The sequence below is a fragment of the Caretta caretta genome, chromosome 10 (genome assembly GCF_965140235.1).
Source record: "Caretta caretta isolate rCarCar2 chromosome 10, rCarCar1.hap1, whole genome shotgun sequence".
In the NCBI taxonomy this organism is placed as follows: domain Eukaryota; kingdom Metazoa; phylum Chordata; order Testudines; family Cheloniidae; genus Caretta; species Caretta caretta.
In genome coordinates this window covers 74,624,706-74,648,059 of record NC_134215.1, presented here as the reverse complement: position 1 = coordinate 74,648,059, position 23,354 = coordinate 74,624,706, and the positions used below count along the sequence as shown (strand labels likewise).

General features: G+C 40.5%; 1 long non-coding RNA gene across 1 annotated transcript in view; it reads left to right on the top strand.

Annotated features, from left to right (window-relative positions):
* Positions 1-2,219: 2,219 nt before the first annotated feature.
* LOC125644232 (uncharacterized) overlaps positions 2,220-23,354 on the top strand; it is a 65,079-nt gene continuing 43,944 nt past the window's right edge. Inside the window, exon 1 of the long non-coding RNA XR_007358930.2 lies at positions 2,220-2,366. This is a non-coding gene — a long non-coding RNA (uncharacterized LOC125644232). The remainder of the gene's footprint in view (positions 2,367-23,354) is intronic.

Genomic DNA, 23,354 nt, shown 5'->3' with positions numbered 1-23,354 from the left:
GCAGGCAAGCCAGTTTTGCTAGATTGTCGGTAATGTAAGAAAAAGTTCACGAAAGAATGAGAATGAGGCAGGGAAACTCATTTCCACTTTGGGGCCAAGTAAGGTTTCAAATTCAGACTGTCAGAAAAGAATATCTAGTACATTAAACTTCTAGATTTGTATTCTATCCCTGATTTTTATGCAGACAAATTATCCATACTTAGAGGGCCTCATTTTCCCTTTAGTCTGCCAGCAGAACTCCCTATACTGTTGATTTTACTTACATACATAGAATAAGCAGAGAACATTAGAACAGCAAATCACTTGCTGACCTAAAGTAAAATGATGAGAGCCTTAATAGGTGAATGGTGTATGAGCATTGCTATCTGTCTGGACATAGCAGTGATGTCTCAGTTATAACCAGCACTAAGATTTTAAAGGCTTTAAATACCAGCAGGTACTATACAAGCAGCCAATGAAAAGAACTCAGGGCAGATGTAATTTACTCGAAAGTTCAAACCGGTGAGCAAACATGCTGCCATGTTCAGAACAAGCTGCAAGACACAGAAATGCCCTGCTTGAGGCCCGAGTAGAAAGAATTAGAGTAACAGAGCTTTCATGAGGACATGTGTTGCTCTTACAGGGTCATCGTAGGATAAACAAGGGCAAATGGCACAGCTGAAAGAAATTGCCTCATGCCACCAAAAACTCATATGGAAGGAATCTCTGTTACTAGTTCCACCAGAGTGATATGAGTGGAGTTTCTCCATGGATGTCAAGAGATTTTCTGAAGACTTTAAACAAGGTGACTTCTGCCCTGTCAGAACCTCAAGCCTTGTGTTGAATAGGATTTAAAGGTATGTTTTTTTTAGTACGTGCTAGCTAACATGTTCTAATGAACACCTTCTAACCAACAAGTTCTAAAGTTCTGGGGTGGTGTCTTGGCCCCAATGAAGTCAATGGCAAAACTCCCATTGATTTCTGTGGAGCCAGGATTTCATCTCTAGCGTGTACAAAACAGTGTCTTTTACAAGTTCTCCTTTTCTGTACTAGAACTAATGTGTTCTAACGATACACATTTAAATCCTAGCCAAGACAAGGACTTACTGAGTAACTCCTCTACAGTGAGCCATCCTAAAGGGTATTTTAAACCCACTAATTCAGCTCCTTTACACACCCAACTCGCCCAAGCCACAACTCTCCTTGTCTCTCCACCCCAATATGCCAGGGAGCCATCTTCCATCCACACCAACAACAAAGAAATAAGATACACAAACCTCAAATCACACAAAATGCACATCCAGAAGATGACAATAAGTGAACCTCCCACTGTGGTCAAACCCCAAAATACCCACATTCCAAACAACCACTCGCACTCCACCAAAGCAATGAAACTTGTAATTCGCTCATATATCATATTTTTATAATAGCAATAGCTTTTCTAAAGGACATATTATTATAATTACAACTTACAATGCAAAGCACATAAAAGCCACAATGAGACTGGACTTCATTGTGTAAGGCACTCTGCAAAGATACTGTAAAAGATGGCCTCTGCCCCAAAGAACTTACAATTTAAAAAGCCCAGACATAACTGGTAGATGAGCCATATAACCGATGGGGGAGACTGGGTAACAAACATAATAGGATGTGAAACTTACATATTTTGGAAGGATTTGTAAGAGACCCCATTCATCCTAAAGGGAACCACATCAAAATTTCCGTCACCAGCCAACCCAAGGTGTGATGCTGGAGCACATGAAAATGGGGTTGTTCTCAGCGCACAGATACTCCTTCAGAGATGTTCAGTGTTCATCATGGAAAATCATGACAGGATTATTTTTAACATTAAATTGTATTTATTTTTAACATTAAATTGAATTTATAACCCATTAAAATGACCTTGCTTTATATTATCTTTTAAAACAGTTACCACAAGCCATTTTCCTGAACATATTTAACACAGAGAGAATTAGAAACTGCCTTTGGGCCTGATCCAAATCCCCTGGGAGTCAATGGGAAAACTTCCAGTTTCTCTGGATCAGACTTTTATTCTGAAGGGAAGAAGCTGATGGTATTATTTTTGCTAGCTCTAATGAAAATAATCAAGTTGGAGTGACTGTATTTTAGTGACATACAGTGTTGGAATCAAATAATTGTGTGGGAATGAGCAAAAGGCCAGTTCTTTGGGTCAGTCTAAAGAGATCCACCCCAGGAACTCCTTTGAAAATACTTGTCATTTGGTGCATTCCACAGACGAGTTCTTCAGAAGTAGCCTTATTAGCCAGGGATAAAAGTAATCCCCTGCAGTTATAGTTTAGCAGTGTCCAGAGAAGGGACGTGAACTATACCAGAGGCAATGAAATCCCCTCTTCAATCAAAGACTGGTAAGAGCCCAAAAGCCTCTTTATTTGTATTTTAAAATAATATATAAAATCTCAAACATTGTCTCCTGCTGTCTCCAGAGGCTCTCTGGCCTGAGACACATGGTAAGTTAAATACGGTGGAAAGACTAAGCAGCATCTAGGCAGATCTAGAAGCTGTCCGAGAGTATTTCCACAACTACTCCCATAATTGATTCAGAATGTGATGTTCCCTCTCAGCAGACAACACAAAACAAAGACTAACATCCCCCTTTGCAAACAGGCTCTGAAAATGTGCCATGGATCATCAGGTAGAACAGGGAGGAGGAATGCAAGATTAAAATCGAACAGCCTATAAGGATAGGGGAAATAAAAGAGAGGGTTGGGGAAAGAACAGCTCTGAGATGCTAAGAAACACTTGCAAACTATGCCGTCAAACAAAGTTGTCCTGTCAAGGGGACCTGATCCAAGATTTATTTTTGTCAAGCTCATTTTGTTAGTACCCTTCCCCCCACACACACTTTCTTTCTTTCTTTACAAGACAAGCTGACTCCGATCAATCTGTCTGAATTCTGGGGGTGGATTTTTGTGCCCACGTTAGTGTGTCCTTAAAAACAATCTCATGAAGATTGGTATCAAGACCTAGCTCTTATATATCATGGCCTGGACACTGAGTTCCTTTCAGCTCCTCCAAAACTCCCCCTCCCTCCCCCCACCACCTTTTTGTTGTTCCCAGAAAGGAAAGTGAGTTTTGAAAGTGTCAGAATAGTGTAAATGCTGATATATTGGCCACAGTTGTTTGAAGGCCTTTTGAGAGACAAACTCCTCCCCTCTCCTCTGTTCCCTTCAAGTTGGGAATGATTCATCAGCTGGCCTTTAGCAAGAAAAGAGACCTGCCCTGGGTCTAAGGCCTTTGACCTGTGTGAAGAGAGGGGTCAGACTGGGAGCAACTGCGTCAGGACCATTGCTGCAGCGACAGGTCTTGGAAACACAAGGGAGAGGGGCCTGAAAGAATGGAGTGGGATGGTGGGAAAAAGTGGGAATTTATAAAAGTTAAGAGTATATTTCTAAGAGTCTCAGTGGATCAGCTGACAACAAGGGTCAGGGGTCATATTTATGCTTGATTCCCTGAGCATGTTACAGTAACATCTGCTTGTTAAGGGTCTAGGGGGACCAAATGTTTCTGACCTCTGACAACAAAAAGGGACAAACTGAGAGATTAGGGTGTTTGTATTAACATTTGGGTCTGACTTTAAAGTTTCCCTCTCCTGAGCCTGGTTTGTCAGTATTGCCTCATTTATTTTATATTCTACGCAAATATTCAGGTCAACCATGGCAAGTATTTTGCCTGAATTTGAAGCCACAAGGTGCATGTTAAAGCCACCCCTTCCATGTGCAAGGGAGTTGGAATGGTGAAAAATGATATGTTAATAAAGGTGGGGCCAAATCAATTCTCTCAGATCTGATCACCCCAGATTTTCTGCAGAGCAGGGCTGGAATCTGGACCTGGATCTGGAGCTGAATTTCTCAGCCTGTGTCTGTATCTATTAATGACTGAACTAAAACCCAGAATGTAACCACAATTTTGTGGGTAGGGTTTGAAATCTGGCTTTTAATTTTGCAGCTTGGATGTAACACTATATTTATTATATATAAGCAGGCTTGGAAGAATTTGTTGTTGTTTTTTAATATAATTTCAACTGCTAATATCAATTATTATTGTAAAGCATTTTCCCCCTATTTTTATCAATTTAAATTTTCAGAGTTGTGGAAATTGTGAGGCTGGGAGGGGGACCATAATTATTTAATGACAGTAGATGTTGAGATTCAAAAGGTTAATGTTAAATATAAAATTGTCAATATCATATCTCAAGCTGTACAAAGTAAATATCCTTAAATCAAAGCGTATAAGCTCCCAAACAATATTTTTCATACATTACCTGTCTGCAAACGTTTATTATCATCTATGGAAATATTTTTTCATTGGTTTTGTTGTGTACGGAGAAATCAATATTTACAGAGGGGGAAAAATCTAATCCTTCCCAGCCTATATATAAGAAAACTATACATATGGAAATTCCTTAAATAATGGATACAAAGTGTTAACATCCCCTAACCCCAGAGCTGTATTCCGAACTCATTTTGGTAAGCAACAAAATAATAATGATGTATTATAATTCTGTATTATAGTCCCAGGACCTTAAATATTTACCTTTCCCTGTGACAATGTCCCAATCCTAGGACTCTCCTGGGACAGATGGATACTCTTTCATAGAATCCTTTACCTAATGGTCCCTTTCCCCACCAGCTAGAAGATTCTTAGCTTGGTCTCTCTGTAGCTAGATTTGAAAGGCTAAGGTTGCTGAATTTAAGTGAATAAGAAATTCTCCTCCAAACCAGAGATTTTGGGAGAAAAGATTAAGATTAAAGCCCCTGTTGTCATGTGTCAATCTTTTACATAAAAGGGCTGCCTTTGTTCTGATTGAAATTGACGCCAAAAATTCTCATCCCCTTAACTGATTGCAGAACTGGGCCCACCATTTAACCTTACACACTGAACATTTCCAATCCATGACCAGTCTCAGTCAAATACCAAGTTCATTACAGTCATTTCCTGGGATCAGTCCAGTGGCCACGAGTAGCTAATGCCTTTTCGCGTATGTTGGCCTTCAAGACCTGGGAAAACAGACTTGTCTATTTTAGCTTGTTTATGGACACTTTCTGTTACACTTCAGGCAGTTCACTTCTGTATATGGTTAAAGCTGCAGCCCAGACATTCTCCCGAGAGATAATATGAAGTTTTGTTTTGGCAAAACAAAAGCCCCACCAATGGAAACATTTTGTGTGTGTGTTTGGATTATTTTTAGCAGGGAACTGCTAAAAATGATCTTGTATTGTGCTATCATGTAACATTGTCCTGTCTTTAGGTCCAAAGTCAACAGTGGTTAAGTTCACATCATACAGTCCAGTCCCCCATTTAATGGTGTAAAAGGAAAATATGTGCTTGGAATCTAAACATCACAGTGGAAGACTCCATGAGCTGGGAGAGCTCTGAGGTATTGGGATCTAGGGAGATGGGGGGTGTTTAAAGGTGGGGTGCCAGAGCAGGGGCGAGTGGTGGGAGAAAAGAATGTGGACCTTTCAAATCCACCTTTGTGATTATAAATAATAAAAAATTTCATTCGGAAGTGCATTCTGCCAACCGTCACAATAAACCTCCTAGCAGGTCATTGAAATTCTCTTAATCAGGGTCAGAACCCACAAGCTGGGGTCTGCCCTGTGAGTTCAGTGGGAAAAATATTCTCCTTCCCAAGTAGATTTCTTTCTCTTTCCTTTTCTCTTTGAGCGGGAAGGGACCGCCGCATAAGCATGCAGAGCAATTTTCCAGTACATTAACCCAGGAGGGGGGAAATCCTTACTATCCACGCAAGGGGGAGGGGAAAATGGAGCAACCGGGTGAGCTGAAGATCGATGAGCCTGGGATATGAGAGAGAGTAGTTTTTCCACTGTCTTGCCCTATACACCTAGGACAAAGGCTTCATTGAGTGAGATGCTTGACATCAGCCTCATAAACTAGTAGTTGGGCACAAAAGGTCTGACACTTGAAAGCACCAATCCCAGCCCTCCTTCCATTGCAGCTGCACAGAGGGGATGGGCCTAACAGTTGTGCCTCTTTGTCATCCTGTAGGACAAGAGGTGAAGATAAATAGTGTTGACTTTAATGCAGTCACACAATTTTGTGTTTTTCCAAAAGACAACATTTCCTCCCAGGCCTTACATTATTACCTCAGGCTGGTATAGCCATCTTTCTTTCTCTTGTGTATCAGGATGGCTCAGGAATAGCAGGGGAGGAAGGGAAAACCAAAGCTTCCATGCCTCTTTGCCTGTACGGAAGCGGGCTGTACTCCCTAGGTCTTGCTTTGTTATGGTGGGTTCTTTCTTTCTCATGGGAAATATGGGCATGGCCTGAAGAGCTGGGAATGAGAATTTTCTGAGCTAAATCTACTCCCCACCCCAAACCCTAACCCTAAAACAGACTGGATAGTGTCTGAAGATCAACACTAGGAAGCAGAAATCTGTTAAGGAGCAGCTTCCTGGAGTAAAACTTGTCCCTATGTATTTAAAACCAACTCCTTGAAAACCATGAATCCCATGGGCTTTAAAGAGTAGGAACTGGATTGTTAAGATATTTCACCTATTAATGTAGTTAGAACTTAAGCTTTTATTTGGTTATATTCACAGGTCCACTGAGACATGTTAGGGGAGGAAGAATGTGGGTTAGAGAACCTCTGAGCCCATTGAACGTGGTGGGTTAGAGCCAAGTTAAAGTGTCTGGAAGGTTCTCAGCCTGAGTATTACCCTGTCTCCTCTAACTGGCTGCGGAATGTCTTCTGTGATCTGTTTTTGTCATCCTACACAATGCCTTATTAGAAGAAAATGGAAACATCCTGAGCTATCAACATTTGTCTCCGTTCAATGCTCCTTTTCCTTTTCTAGTGGACTTGTGGAGACCATATCATGCAGAATATAAGTGGCTAGTTAAGATTGCTGTACCAGTTGGAAACATAAATGTGTTGGACATTGAATATTCCTATTTGCTTGTCTATATAGAATAACCAAAGGTGCTGAGGCAGGAGTTACTGGATCCTTCCTTGAGGTGCATATTTCCATTTTCGAGTTAACTATCATTTTTCATTTTCCAGATTATGGGGTCTAGTGGAGTTTAATTGTTGGGTCTTCATCTTTCTCAGTCTATGACCTTGGACAAACTGTAAAGGATGTTTTACATGCTTAAACAATGCCTTTTGTTCCTATTTGATAAAAGAATAGAAAGGACAAAAGCATAATCTTTCAGGATGTTTTTGGTCATCATTCTTTTGGCCTTCTGAGATTAGCAGCTGAAGAAAAAATGAGAAGTTCTGCATTTGAAAATTAGCATGATGCCTTGTGGCACTTGTAATAGTCAAGGAAAGAGACTTTTGGGACAAGTTGTCTCTTTACCTCAGTCTTCCTCTCTGTAAAATGTGTACCTACCTCACGCTTACATTGTGAACATCAGTAGGACAACAGTGTGGCTGAATGGATAGGGCAGCTGTCTGGGAGGAAAAAGAGACCTGGGGAGAAGTCTTGGCCACACTGAAATCAGTGGCAAAACTCACACCAAGTCAGTAGGGTCAGGGTTTGACCCCTGGGGTCTATACCTATCTAAGCCAATGACTGGCTGTGCATCTCAGCCCTTCTCAGCAAAAATCTATATTGGGTACTTATTTTTGTGCCTTAGTTTTTAGGTGCCTAACTTGAGGCACCTTGGGCATCCTTTTCAGAGGTTCTGGGCACCAGTTGAAGTCAGTTTTCTACCGTGGCTGCTCAGCGTCTCTGAAAACCAGATTTTTGAGGAGTTATTCTGGATTTATGCTAGCATAAGCAACATTGAATGAAGCCACCACAGGCCATTTTTTCGAAGGTATTTAGAAAGCAGTGGGAGTTAGAAACCTAATCTGCTTAGGCACTTTTGAAAATCCCAGTGGGTGTGTCTCTGCATCTTTAAGCACTTACATGCCTTTGAAACTCTGTCCCTGTGTCCTCATACTTGGCAATTACTTTTTTTGTATCTGTCAGGCAGGTAATTCAGTGATCCTGCTGAACAGAGAGTCCTTGCCTGCGTAAAAGTTATACTTGGTGGGTCTTACAGATATACACGTGTTTCTGATAGTGGTGCTTAAGGGCCAACCAAAAATAGGGCCCCATTGTATCCGGCACTGCACAGACACAGAGTAGTGGATGGTCTCTGTCCCAAAGAGCTTGCAGTCTAAATAGACAAAACAGATACAGGCAGGAGGAAGGAGTAGAATGTACAACTAGAGTGAACAATGTGATGTCAGCAAACTTTGTGTTAGTTCCACAGTTATCATTCTTTATTTATTAGTTTGGAAGTGGGTTTACTTAGGAGGGGATCAGCTGAATGGGAAGATAAGACAAGGGAAGAGGGCAAGAGGGACAGAGCAGAGAAGAGGGTAAGAGGGACAGGTGTGGAATGAAGCTGAGCATGTATGATGAGATTACTGGTTCTGTGGATGAAGGGAAAGCAGTGGATGTATTGTATCTTGACTTTAGCAAAGCTTTTGACACGGTCTCCCACAGTATTCTTGTCAGCAAGTTAAGGAAGTATGGGTTGGTTGAATGCACCATAAGGTGGGTAGAAAGTTGGCTAGATTGTCGGGCTCAACGGGTAGTGATCAATGGCTCCATGTCTAGTTGGCAGCCGGTATCAAGTGGAGTGCCCCAGGGGTCGGTCCTGGGGCCGGTTTTGTTCAATATCTTCATAAATGATCTGGAGGATGGTGTGGATTGCACTCTCAGCAAATTTGCGGATGATACTACACTGGGAGGAGTGGTAGATACGCTGGAGGGCAGGGATAGGATACAGAGGGACCTAGACAAATTGGAGGATTGGGCCAAAAGAAATCTGATGAGGTTCAATAAGGATAAGTGCAGGGTCCTGCACTTAGGACGGAAGAACCCAATGCACAGCTACAGACTAGGGACCGAATGGCTAGGCAGCAGTTCTGCGGAAAAGGACCTAGGGGTGACAGTGGACGAGAAGCTGGATATGAGCCAGCAGTGTGCCCTTGTTGCCAAGAAGGCCAATGGCATTTTGGGATGTATTTGTAGGGGCATAGCGAGCAGATCGAGGGACGTGATCGTCCCCCTCTATTCGACATTGGTGAGGCCTCATCTGGAGTACTGTGTCCAGTTTTGGGCCCCACACTACAAGAAGGATGTGGATAAATTGGAGAGAGTCCAGCGAAGGGCAACCAAAATGATTAGGGGTCTGGAACACATGAGTTATGAGGAGAGGCTGAGGGAACTGGGATTGTTTAGTCTGCAGAAAAGAAGAATGAGGGGGGATTTGATAGCTGCTTTCAACCTGAGAGGTAGTTCCAGAGAGGATGGTTCTAGACTATTCTCAGTGGTGGAAGAGGACAGGACAAGGAGTAATGGTCTCAAGTTGCAGTGGGGGAGGTTCAGGTTGGATATTAGGAAAAACTTTTTCACTAGGAAGATGGTGAAACACTGGAATGCGTTGCCTAGGGAGGTGGTGGAATCTCCTTCCTTAGACATTTTTAAGGTCAGGCTTGACAAAGCCCTGGCTGGGATGATTTAATTGGGTATGGGTCCTGCTTTTGAGCAGGGGGTTGGACTAGATGACCTCCTGAGGTCCCTTCCAACCCTGATATTCTATGATTCTATGATTCTATGAAGAGACTGTGAGGGAGCAGGAGGGGAAGGGAGAGGGTTGGTGCAAACAGCCAGTCAGAACTGAGCAGAGAAAGTCCAGTCAAAAGTATAGGAATTTCTCTGAAGGTCTTAAGGTTGTTGCTTTCATATGCTTTATTTCACTGAAGTCCAGAGAGAAGACTTCTTTCAATACCTTGAGGTATTGCGCCATTTAGGCACGGGCTTGCCTTAGGCAATTAGAGTGGTGCACAGAGAGTGTAAAATGACTGGATTGTCTAGTCTGTACCTCAGGCAGGTAGAACTGAAAGGTGTTCTGTTCCCACCTCCATCCTGTCCATCGCTGCCCCTTTCGGGCAATGTGTCTCCAGAGATACAGAGAGAGAGCACTCTGTGTGTCTTTCCTCCATCCTTGTGCACATTCTCAGGGCTAAGTGACAATTTGGTCCCAAATAGATTGGGCCAGATCCTTGGTCCTTCACTCAGGCAAAGCCAAGAAGCCAGAAAGATGCCCTACCAGGACAGCTGGGGATTCCCCTGACATAAGGGTAGTCCTGAGTGGTGTAAAACTAGCTCTATGATGCTTGCTTCCAGCCTCACAATGAAGGAGTGTTGGCAAGAACATGGCTGAACAGGTTGTATTCTGGTGAGCCTGAGCCAGCAAAGCAGAACCTAGGAGGCTGTTCCAGTTAGTCTAATTTAGAGCATCCCAGAAGCTGCCCTAAGTTACTGCAGGGGTGAACCATACTTTGTTTGCCTGGAGTATCAGGAGGGAGAGAGCGTAAAGTTGGCTTTAAGCCACCTTTCTCCCATGCCCTTTTGGATTATGTGCCTGGGTCAAGCAAAGCTCATTTGGACCCTAGGACAAGTCTTTTGATTCCGTTCCCATCTCCAGTCTTTTATATATTAACTGCTCAAAGGACAAAAGTTTTCTGCTGTCAAGGTTTTCATTAGGTTTGACTGGGAAAAGCATGAGATACTTTAATTCGGCAGCCCCACTGCAATTTTGTTTCCTAAACAAAGTAGCGTACTTTGGAAAAGTATGCTGGAAACCAACTACGGCTTAAAATGTTTATGTTGGCTGCGTATTCTGCTGTTAGGAAATTCCAAAGCTGGTCAATTCTTCTTCTTCTTCGGAACTCACAGTAATAGCTGACTTAGAAGTAATGCAGCATCTTGCACTCTGCTGATGCTGGGATGTAGCATCCCTGGCAAATGCCTTTGTAGGTTTAATGTTGAATTACTAAAAAGAAAAGACTGCTACTCTGAAACCTGCTGAATTACTGTAATTCTTTATTTTTGGGCAGTTCCGCGATTACGTTAGTTCCAGGATATGTCTTATTCAGAAGAAGCAGCTTGCATTCTTACCATTACACAACTGTCTTGGCATTGCATTCACATTTTGAGCTCCCTCCCTTTCCAGTGTTGCGCTGGAAAATTCCATACCAATGATGAAGTTCTCTGACTTACATTTTAAGTCTTAAATGTTTGTGGTCCAACATACCTGCCCAATTTTCTTTCACTCTATAGTATACTCTCTGCTACTGAGAGGAATGGACTGCACTGGTTGTAATAAGGCAACATATGGAGAAAATGGCCAAAGAATCCATATGGGAGTGGCTCTAATTGTCCTGTTCCTCTTCAATTGTGCCCAAATACCTGCTGTATGTGGAGGGATGCTTACTGGGAGCTGGGATCTGCAGCATACAGGTACTTAGAGCTTGCTCATCATATCTTGTTTCCTGCTTACATAGCCTGGGAATGACATTAGTTCCACCACAGATGTAAGGGGCAGGATTTGCCATTGACTACTGCAGTGCTGGACCATATACGTTTCACACAAAGAATGGAATCCTGCTGCACAGAGCTTGTCAAAATAAGGCAGAAAAGGTTTTGCAAAAGATGTTAACTTTTTGATGCAAATGTTGAATTTCTGCAACATTTTGACCACCCGATAAACAGGTTGAAAACCAGTAATGAAATTAAATGAAAAATGTCAGAAAAAAAATGGTTTTCAAACAGTTCTTCTACATAATAATAAATAGATTTTCTATAGTGCTTTTTATCCATAGTACTCAAAATACTTTACAAAGGAAGGTGGAAATATTATTATTATTATTCCTAATTTAAATAGGGTAAAATCGGCCACAAAGAAAGTAAACCCAAATTCACAGACTGGGTCTCTGGCAGGGACAGCATTACACATAAGACCTCCTGACTTTCAGCCCTGCACCTCATCCTCTTGACAATACTACATATTTATTGTAAAGGCCCAAGAAGAAGTACAAACTATTATGGTTCTCCACTGAATGCATCCAATGAAGCTTATCACGAAAGCTTATGCTCAAATAAATTTGTTAGTCTCTAAGGTGTCACAAGTACTCCTTTTCTTTTTGCGAATACAGACTAACATGGCTGCTACTCTGAAACCTGTTATTATGGACATGTATCTTCTGTACAAATATAGTAGCTAATCCAACTTCCCCAGGAGTTAATGGGAGATAGATCCAGCGCCTACAATGGTGTGTGATCATTTTAGATATAAGACTTCATAGAGCAGGATTCAAGCGGTTTCTTGAATATAAATCATGCTCAAATTTTATAAAATAAAACAATCTCTGTAAAAGTAAAACGTTGTTATTTTAATTTGCTTCTCCTGAAGTAGCTCAACCCCTACAGGAAAAGGGACAGAGAAAAATTGCTAAATTCATTAGTTAAGCTGGGTCGAAACATTTATAGGTGATGATGAGTTGAAGGGTATTAGGTGAATTCAGTGAAACTACTCATGTTTACAGGTTTCATCCGATGAAGTGAGCTGTAGCTCACGAAAGCTTATGCTCAAATGAATTTGTTAGTCTCTAAGGTGCCACGAGTCCTCCTTTTCTTTTTACTCATGCTTAGTTAGGCATTTCTTTAAGTACTTTGCTAACTCGGGGTCTTAACTGAGCTCCTATGCCCAGGTAGCCAATACCATAGAAGAACTACCTACAAATAAGAACAAAAACATTTTATTGAAGAAAATAAATAAATATAGGATAAACTTGTGTTTTAAAATTGCCATTCCTGTTGAAACTAGAAGGAAAAGAAATCCCAATGTTCTGGGTTTGTGAAAAAAAGAAACGTTTTTCATTCTAACCTTGATTTCCCCCACCCCAAATAAATGTAAATAAAAGCCATCTTTAAATGAAGCAATCTTTATTACATGAAAAAAATGAATAAAATGCTTGAAGCTGTATTGGTCTTTAACAACAAGCTGAATTGGATCATAGCTCATTTTAAAAGCTGCCAAAATCTGAAGAAAACACATTATCAACCTGAAAGTTTGTTTGAGCTATTTCTAACCGATTTGTTAGTCCGATAAAAGGTTGCACTTTAACTACCTTGGCTCACTTAAGAATAATTGACTTTTCTTTCATTTTTATGGCATCGTTTAAGCTTTAGAATGGATTATTTGCTTGAATATTCCTGCCATTTGCAGCTACTGATAGATGAGCTCGCAGGCACAAGGAACTCTCCAATTTCTCTTTCTGAGCAATATACTGTGCATCCACAGTGAATTATTCTCTTAGGGTAAATTCACTCTGGTGCAACGGGCTGGGGAAAGTGCTTTGCATGTGGCTTAAGTCTCATGGTGGGCTGCTTAGGAGGGCTGAAGCCCCTGTCAAAAGTAAGGATGGATTCCACAGTGACTCAGAATTGGCCAGCATGGGGAAGCAGGGCTAGGAAGGACTATGAGATATTTGACTTTGAGGCTCCTGTGGCCAAAAAACGTACATGTGGGCCTGATCCATTGACTAAATGGAATAACCCTCCAATGGCTTCAGTATTCTCCCAATTGAGCACCGGTGGCTGTTATGCTAGCCCATAGGCTAGGAAACTGACTGGGGAGGGTCTGTTACAACCCTATGCAACACTAGTTGTGGATGTGAATTCCATCTCCCCACCCCAGCTTAGTTCCCCATATAAAGTCCAGCTGCTTGGCTTTTGTGTGGGAAGGGATGAATTTCACTCTTAGTGAATTTCTGGCTTGCCACACACAAAATGTCCTGAGTGAGGGAATTCACTCCATCAAAGGAGAGCCATTTTCATCCTGATTTGTGTCTGAAACATGAAAACAACATAACAGCTGCATGCTGCATTGAATAAAGAACATACACATGCATTTAAATCACTTATATCTTACTTTTTTATGATGCAATTGTGAATTATGTTCTTTTTGCATCTGTAATTAGAGGGCAGAACAGATGGTGAAGGCTTCGTTTAAAGTGATGTGTCCATTAAAATAACCTATGCTGCCAAATGATTGTTCACTATAACAGGGTGTTCATTCTCTGTCTACAGCAAGCATTTTGCTCCGCTGAAATACATTGGTAAGGTCTCTGGACTTTACACAATGCTTATTATTTTTAGGGCTTCCCTATAAAAGGATTCACTGCAACCGTGTTAGTACCATAACTCCAGAGCATATGTTTTACTGTTTCATTATAATTTTAAAATGATCTTGTGTATAATGATAAGAATTTATGACCATAAATAACAGGCTATGTTTGAGATGGCAACAATGAATTTTCTAAAGAAAAATGCAATCATCTGTCCGAGGGCGTAAGTGTAATAAGTTTGGTGTTCTCGGCTAATCCCCGATGGCCATTTGTTCACATTATACAATTTGGCACAAAGAGCAGCCTCTTCTCAGGAAAGAATCAACCCTTCTTATAAGACAAAGGAGAGTTGCAGGGCAGGAGTGTATTGCCAGAATGACCTGGGGAAATTTGCACAGTACCTTCCATACATCCAGATGGTGCTTTCATGAGCTCTAAAATCTCTGAACCTAAATTTTAATAATGTAAAGAACCTTAATCTAAAATTTAAAATAAAAGTAGAAAAATGATACATTTGCAACAAAACTAAACAGCTGAGGAACTTGAAGACTGCTTGACAAAGGACATTGCCAATAGGACAGAGCCTTTGAACACTATGTCACTGGTATGAATCCAGCTTAGGTCGATAATAATTGAAACTCACTGCCAAAGCCAACTGGGAACTGTCTGGTGGCCTATGGAAAATAAACTGGCAGTCTTAGTCCAATTCCTAGTGAAGATGTAGCCTAATAACCGGCTGGCCTTGTTGGCAGTCTCAACAGAGAGGCCAATGACTGAATGGACAATGAAGACCCACCCTTATAGGACATCCCTACAAGTCAGGGCAGAAATATACTGACAGGGAATCATGGAGACTTTTACACTGCTGCTAAGTCATATCTTTCTGTGGCTAAACAACTTCATTCTCCAAGGATGTCAAACCAAACACTCCCTTGAGCACTAAAATTCACCTCTATGCAGAGGACCAACAAAAGTCTGTGCACCACTTATTAAGCTTTATTATGAAGTCTTAAGTTGTGCATGGGCCTTATCATGTTGAATTTGCAGTAGGGTAAATTTCAGCTTATGGGTTTATATAGTTCAGAAGTAAAGAGAATGATGCTAATTGACAGAAAACATATTTTTTTGAGTGGGTACATTATTGTAGAACTGGTGGGCAAAATTCTTTGCTGGTTCAAATGGATGCAACATCACTGAAATCAGTGAAACTGCACTTTTGCACCACAAGACATTTGGGTTCTTTGCATGGTGAAGCTGAATTTCACACAGGGACTCTGATTGAAAGAGATTTTTGTTTTTAGAAAGTCCCATGGCACTGTGAGACAGCATGGTTTCCTAGGCAGAAATTATAAAACTGCTTGACACAGATAATTAAGGAAGAGTATGATATGTTTGAATACGTTCATTACTGATATGGTACATGGAACTGTAATATAGTGCCTAATAAATACAACACAACTAATCACATATATAATAAAATGTGGTGGCCAAACAGATATGTTATTTTCCTGTGGAAGCTCAATTTCTTTTTCTTTTCCTTTTTTCCTCTTATTTATTTATTTAAAAATATATAAATAGATTGTGGTTCTGCTTTCATTTTAAACTCTGAGAAGACCATTTGTCAACATTTGAGTGGCTTTGCACACCCGCTGTTTATACGCTTTAGGCTGCAAACCGGTTCTTCAGTGGTCAAGTAGATTTTGCAGAGTGGCTCTATTATTCGGTGTTAGGATTTAGATCTTTTTTTTTTAGCATGCCTATAACAATTGTGTTACCGTACCTGCCATTGATCATCATTTCCCAATTACTGTAACACAAGAAGCACACATGGTTTCCAGATTGCACTTCTGATCTCCTCCAGTCCACAGCTGTTTGCTTAATGAATGCTTGTGGTTTGTTTCCTTTGCCCTGGAATAAAAAAAGAGAGTGAGGCCATAGATCAGGGAAGAAAATGCTAATTCGCATGTTGATTGCGGTATTGTTAGAGGCCTACATGGGCTCAGTGTTTGTTCAGGGCTGCTCTAGTGCATATAAGTTTCACTCCATTCAGGTTAAAAGAAGCTTTACCTGCCTGCCCACCCAAGTAAGCTTTCTGTGTGTGTGTGTGTGTGTGTGTGAGTTGAGACCTTCAGCATTGTTAAATCACACCGTAAGAAGAGGTGATGAGTGACATGTTTTCACAGAGGACAGTTTTCAGGTCTTGAAGAGACCTGTTGGAATAAACACATCTGAGATAATAGCATCAAGGCAGGACAAAGGCTACATCAGTGTAAAAATGCCATCAGTCTGAGACATTCTGATGGGACAGCAAGTCAACAATGGACACAAACTGTCTAATGTGTTGGGTATAGATAACAATAACCCTTAATGGCAACTGCAAAATGAAGCATTATGTTCGGTAGCAGAAAGGAAAATGCAAATTGATTCTCTTTTTGTTAAGATTTAAGTGCTTATCAAGGATAGTAGGTAGGCCAGGTCTGTCAGACCAGAATAATCTGTTGTATTCTAATACACGTAAAAGGGTTGATTCCCCTTTCCCCTCCCTCTCACCTCCCCGCTGCCTCTCTAGATTGCTTTCAAGGCCAGGAAGAGTGTTAAAATCTGGTCTCTTCACATTTCCTGTCGATGCACTCCTCAGCCAATGTGCCCTGGGATTTCAAGGGTTTGACTGGGTATGAGAGGGGCATGATGGCATTTATCAAGGCCAGAGAACAGAATGTTGCAGTAACTGAGTCAACCAGTGGTTCTACATTCTACAATGCCATTGCACTCCAAGGGTGAAATCCTCTATTGAAGTCAATGGCAAAACTCCCGTTGACTTTGCGGGGTCCTGGATTTAATGCAGAGCCCCCATTTCCAGGGGCTTCTTAATGGAAGAATGGCTTAGTTTTAGAGCTGGTCAGAAAATTTGAATCCTTTTTTTTTTCAATGAAAAATGCCATTTTCAACTCAATAAATATGTTTCCAAAAATATGTCAGTCGACAACATTTTATTTAGGAAAAAAAGAAACATTTTGATATTTTAAAATTTCAAAAAAGTAATTGTTTTTATAAGAAAGCATTTTAAAAGAAGTTTTAAAATGACTGAAATGAGAACAAAATGTTTCCTTTTTTTATTGAAAAAATATTTTCGATCGACCTGAAAGAAAATTTACTTCTGAACAGAAAAACTTTTTGAAATCTGGGAATTTCCTGCAAAACAGAAAATCTGGTTCCTGCCAAGCTCTGTTTAGTTTCCACATTCTTATGGAGGAAGCTGGGTCTCTATTTTGATATTCCAAGGGGCTCCCTTATAAACTTTGCCCCCACTGTGGGCCAGTGACATTTATTGTTGGGAAGAAGGTTATTTCCTTAAAAGCCTGAAGTCAGATGACAGTAATGGGGAAATGTCTCCAGTGCAGGAACTCCACTTCTTCACTTGTATTGCAGAGCCACAGCTCCAACTTCTGAACGCTGCCTTCCAACGAGACATGTCCTAAATTATAAAATCATTTGTGTGCATGCTGACAATGATGAAGATACTTGATAAGCATTGTTTTATAAGCTGTTATGCTGATACAAAATACTACCTGTCACTCTCCCACACATTAAGACATCAGATAAAACAAGCTCTACTGAACTGTGTCTAACAAAATAGATATGTTACCATTAGCCAATTCCTTCAATGGTTTGCAGAGTTGGGGAGTATAAAGTGTTGCTTGTAAGAGGAAATAGGTATCTTTAATCAAAGGTTCTTCGATTGTTCAACTCTTCTCTAACTTTGGACAATTATGTATCATTTTTTCAATGTTTTGCTATTTCTGGTAACAGAGCATCTGGGCCAGATCTAAAACACACTGGTGTAAATCTGAAGTAACTCCATTAACTATGAGGACAATTTGGCCCACTGTATCTGGCTCACATCTTTCCCTTTCATTCAATTAGTGCTTGGCACAAATCTGTAGTTGCTTAAAAGCTTTTTCTCTTGTTGGGAAAAATCCTCATTGCAAAAGATAGTAGAAAGGAGCAATCCAATGACCTACAAGCCTAGATGACTGAAGCCAGATATATTTAGCTGTCTAGCAGTCTTAAAATCACTGTTTAGGCTAGACACAGGCAGAAGAGCAACTAATATGGCAAAGGCCTTTTTGTCTTGTTGCTCTGATGATAACACTTCAATATGTACTTTACAGAGCAACTCTCTCTAGTATCCCTGGATCGCCTGGAAGAAAGGGTGTGGTACAGGGAGTCTGTTATATGCTTGGCAGTTCATTATGAGAGGTTTTTGTTTGTTTGTTTGTTTTGTTTTTTTAGACGGAGAAGCTTTTAGGAAAAGTTGTAGGTTTTTAACTGCAAGTTTGGGGGCAAAAGTTCATAGGGTTGTGAGGGGACGGGGGAGAGGGGAAGCTTTCATTTTAGTTAGGGTGACTTTTTTCAGTGAGAGGGGATTGTAAATATTTTCCCTGGGCAATTTTGGGAAAAAAGTATGATTCTGCCCACCATGAATTATATCACAACCGAAGGTTAATGTGACTTCATTGAGAGATGGATTAGGCCCAGAATGGAGTGGAGATTCCAGATGGACATTCCTAGATCATGAAGAGGACAAATACTCACCATCACAACAAACAGGAGCACAAGCTTCTTTATATTGCTCTGCCAATGTGACTTAGTCTTTCTAGGTCAAGGGTATCTTTAAGAGTTAGAGGTGGGCTTGGTTTTCATCATTACTATCCAGGCCTTGGTCTTTTTTGCTGTTTACTGCCAGTTTTAATAGTGGTTTTTCATGGGGTATATCCGTGTCCCCTAGAAATTAATGTAGCCATCAGATAGTCACCTGTTTGAATCTAGTCCATATCAATAATGGTAAAATGTATTACTAAGTATGGAAAAGCTTATAGCCCATAGCCTGTCCCCCAGTACCTAGCAGAATGTGCTTCTTTTTGGAAGTTTTCCATGAGGTGCCAGCCACTCTTTAAGGCTAAACAATTACTTAATATGAGCTCGGTATGTAACATGGTGATGAAATCTGTAGCATACTACCTTTTCACAGCACACACACAAAATAATAATAAAAAAAAATACAGACCTCAGCTAGTTATAAATGACATAGGAAATGAAAATCCCCAGCCAAAGAGAGAGAAAGCAGACAGTGATAAGCAATCATTAAAGTGCTATCCTTTTCCACAGTATAATATTCAACTCTGGCATAAGAGGAGGAGCCCACACTACAGCAAAAACCTCTCCAACAAAAAAAGAACGGGGCACAAGGTTGATAGTCTAAAATGGTTGTCAGATCTTTTAAAGTCAACCTTGAGTTGTTTTCCTCTTTTATTTTTTTTTAAATGAGCTTTGATCTGAGATTTTTATGCTCATTTAGGCCCTGACTCAGCAAAGAACTTAACTGAATACACATATGCCATGCTGCAAGTTGAGCATGTGCTTAAGTCCTTTGCTGAAACAGGGCCTTAGAATGGAACTTAATTTAGGACATATGAGGTTAATCTGAAGCTTTGTAGCAAAGACAGTGTTTGTACAAACCCCTGTGAAGATAAACCAGCTGAGTTTTGCACACCTCTCTTTACAGCTTTTTGTTATTTCTGAGTGCAGATGAGGTGCCAACTTTAATCCTGGTGTATCAATATACTTACACCGAGGATTAAATTGATTGGAAAACTACTCTTTATTTGACTATCAGTAGACACTCCACAATAGAAAGTTTATTTATTTATTTGTACTTCCTAGGGCTCCAGTCAGGGCCTCATTGTGTTAGGTACTGTACCATCACAGAGGAAGTTATGGTCCCAGCCTCGAAGACCTTCAAAATCTAAGTAGAAAAAAACAAACTAAGGGATGTGGGGGATGGAGGAGCGGTGGTGGTAAGAGAGGATACATCAGACAAACAAGACATGGCTGTATCGAATGCAGTAAGATTCCTAACAGGACTTGAAGCAGTGACAGGTATATTCAATGATGAGACGAAAGCTTTACTAGGCTAAAGAGGGCTGGCTATCAAAAATGTCACCCAGCCATGATGGCATTTGTGAAACAGAGAGAGAGAGAGAAATGTAAATACCACCTTTACCTCATGGCATTACTGTTTCATTTTAAAATGTTATCAAAATATTGCCTACCAATCCTTGCCCAGGAATGTGGGCAGAGATGCTACATTATGGCGATTCTTTTACAGGGTTAGGCTGATCACTAAATTTGAGATCAGGAAGGGATTTGGAGGCTTGTTTTCCCCCTTCCTCTGAGCATTTATATACGGATCACATGTTAGGGTCCCACACTGTCAGTTTCCTGTGGTTTGAGGATGCCCGCCAACGCAGACCTAAGAGCTTCATATCTTTGACTTTGTCTACTGCAGTAAGGCAACAGACAGACTTCATCAGCAAATGCAGGGGCAACCCATCCATTAGCATCAGCAGAGGAATGAAGAAGAATGAGCTGGCAAGGAACAAAATAACCTCAAATTTGAGCAAAGAGGATGTCAGGAAGTATAACTGCAAAAGACTGGTTTTCTCTTGGTGATGAGAGAGGAGCTACTCAGGGTGACTGTCACAGCAGGTAGGAGCTGCACTTTTCCTGCAAACAAACACTGGCGTCAATAAGTGCCTTTTAATGTGCTCTGAGTCTTTGTGTAGGAAAAGGATGTGCAGTTAGCAAGTACAGAGCTGTAAGGGGATAGTTTGAACATGGTGATAAAACGTCTAGCTTTACTCCAGGCTTGACTTTATCATTTACCAAGGGATATTGTTAGTGTGAAGATGATAGCCACCCTCTGACAAGAGACAGACAGTGAAATGTATATGAACAAAACATCCATTGTGGAGAATTCTATCCTGTACGGGTGGTGACTTTTGTATCCATAATCACACAACATTACAGAGAGAGATAAAGCACGAAGCACGGGGAAGGGAAATAAGAGCACTCAGTTGAATGGGTTCCAGAAACAAAGGCAGGCGCCCTCCTGTTAAAGTCTAAACATAAGTCTAAACATAAAATCTTGCGTGTTTGTGTCCCCTGTCAGATGTGAAATGTGGACATAGGGCAAGGTGAGTACTTGGGAAAATGAGGTTAGCTCACTAGTGCCAGATGGTATGCTCGGCCTGGCAACAGGAAAAAGCTATAAGTGGAAAGAATGACTTTCCATCATAGATCAGAAGTATAGTGACTGTTGAAACTGGAGCTGGGCACATAACACAAACATTTCCCCATGAGCATTTGTTGAAATTAACACCCCTCCCCAAAATATCACTTTTCTTGGAACTTCGAGTGACTGAGTGTTACTCATGGAAGTGAAGTCTTGAGGACTCAGAATTTTAGACTCACATCCATGATGACTCATTTCGGAAGTGGTGTGGTTTATATTGTTTACTGTACCTTTAGGTTTAAGTAACAGTGAGAAATATCCATACAAAAAGCCCCAACGCTGAATTAGGGATACAATCACTTCACTTGGCAGCCAAGAATAATCATTTACAAATCATGAACACAGTAGACACAATACAGGTACCACATTTTCAAAATCCTCCATTAGATCAATTTTACAGAGGGCTATTCAGTGAGTTAGACCAGGATCTGATCACAGCCTTCACAGCTTGGACCATGCATGCCCACAAAATTGCTTTATGTGAGTGACTGGTGATTTCAGACAATTACTGATCAGGAAATACAAAGCATTTGGTAAATTCATATGGGATGGGGCACTGGTTGATGCAGTAGAGTTTCCCCAATCCCCCATCAGAGCTCTAGCACGGTGACAAATTAAATTGGCTTGACAATAATCTGACTGCATCATTCAAAACTCAGACGTGTACAGTCACATGGAATTATTTTGTGGGACTGTAAAAAGATGTAATTTAAATTGTTCAACTAGCCAATACTTACAGCGACAGATTTCTTCCCCCTAAGAATAATGCCACGTACAAGTCTTGATGCCATAGTCAAGCCTTACTTGGCCCAGAGAGAAGAAAAAAGGGGTTCAAAATTTCTAAATGTTCCATATTCCGGCTTATCTGCTGCTACTTTTAAAAAGTGATTCAAATCAGCAGTGGCTTCTTCCAGCACTCTTTCCGATTGTGGTCTTAATCTGAAGCCCGTTAAAGTCAAAGGGAGGCTTTCCATTGGTTTCAATGGGAATTGGGTGAGGCTCATCCAATCAGGGATCACAAACATTTTATTCTGATTTATGTGATGAATCGCAGATAACCAACACAACTCAAAATTCCAAATACCAAGTCTTGTGAAAGATGTATTTATAATTTTAGTAAAATTACTCAACTCTTTGGGGCAGGAACCATATTTTTTGTTCTGTGTTTGTATGGCGCCTAGGACAATGGGCCCTTGATCCAGGACTGGAGCCCTTAGGTGCTACCACAAGACAAATAATAATAATAATAACAATAATTTTTATTAATGACTAATTTCAAGGAAATTGGGATCTAATCATAGATTTTCTACAACTAGAAAAAAGGTTAAATTCCTTTAATATATTGTTCACTTTGAATTTGCTCAGCTCTAGACAAAATCTAATGCTGAGTTCAATTGCCAAGCCTATTCATGTGATGGCTGTGCTTGTAATGTAGACAGCTGTCTATTTGAAAGTAGCCTGAGACTCACAAATCATTTCACATAGCCAAATCAGATATTCGCATGTTTTGTTCTGAACAGATGTCGGTCAAATTTGGCCTACTGATACAAGTACATTACGAATCTCTTGATCCAGTCATTCTCCTATGCCCTTCTATTTATAGCTTTTGAATTTGAATCTTACTTTGCCATGTATAAGGCGTATGTGGTCTCCCTTCTTGCCAGAAATAGGACAGGAATTCTGCGACTTTGAAAATGTCCAGGTAGTGAGGTCTATTAGAAAGTGGAATACTCTCCCAAGGGAAGTGATGGAAGACTTATTGCTTGAGTCTTTTATAACCAGACTTGACAAAACATACCCCAGGGAAACATCTTACACTGGTGGGGAAATGAACTACTGTAAATGACCCACCAGGTCTTTTCCATTGCTAATTTGTATTGTTCAATGATAAGAAAATATTGGCCAAAAGAAAGTAGAGGTTTCTGTGGACAAGAGATGAAATTCATGATGATCCCCCATTTTTTCTCATGAAAAAGGCTGTCTCTAACCTAAATCTAGAGGCTAAATCAGAGGGTCTGGTTTGTCGGCAAATAATAATGCATGGGGTGCATCCTTTTTCCTTATGAAAACAGCATAAATCTGAAATTCTCCACCGCTGGAAAGAAATTTAATATTTAAAGGTAATTTGACCTGTACATGTGTGTGCCATGAATCTTTTATGTGACCTACAGCAAATGTATTTATATAGTATTATTCTGAGGATACTTATTTCTTATTCATTTCTGGGATATTATTTTTTCTTTCTTTGACTAATGTACATTT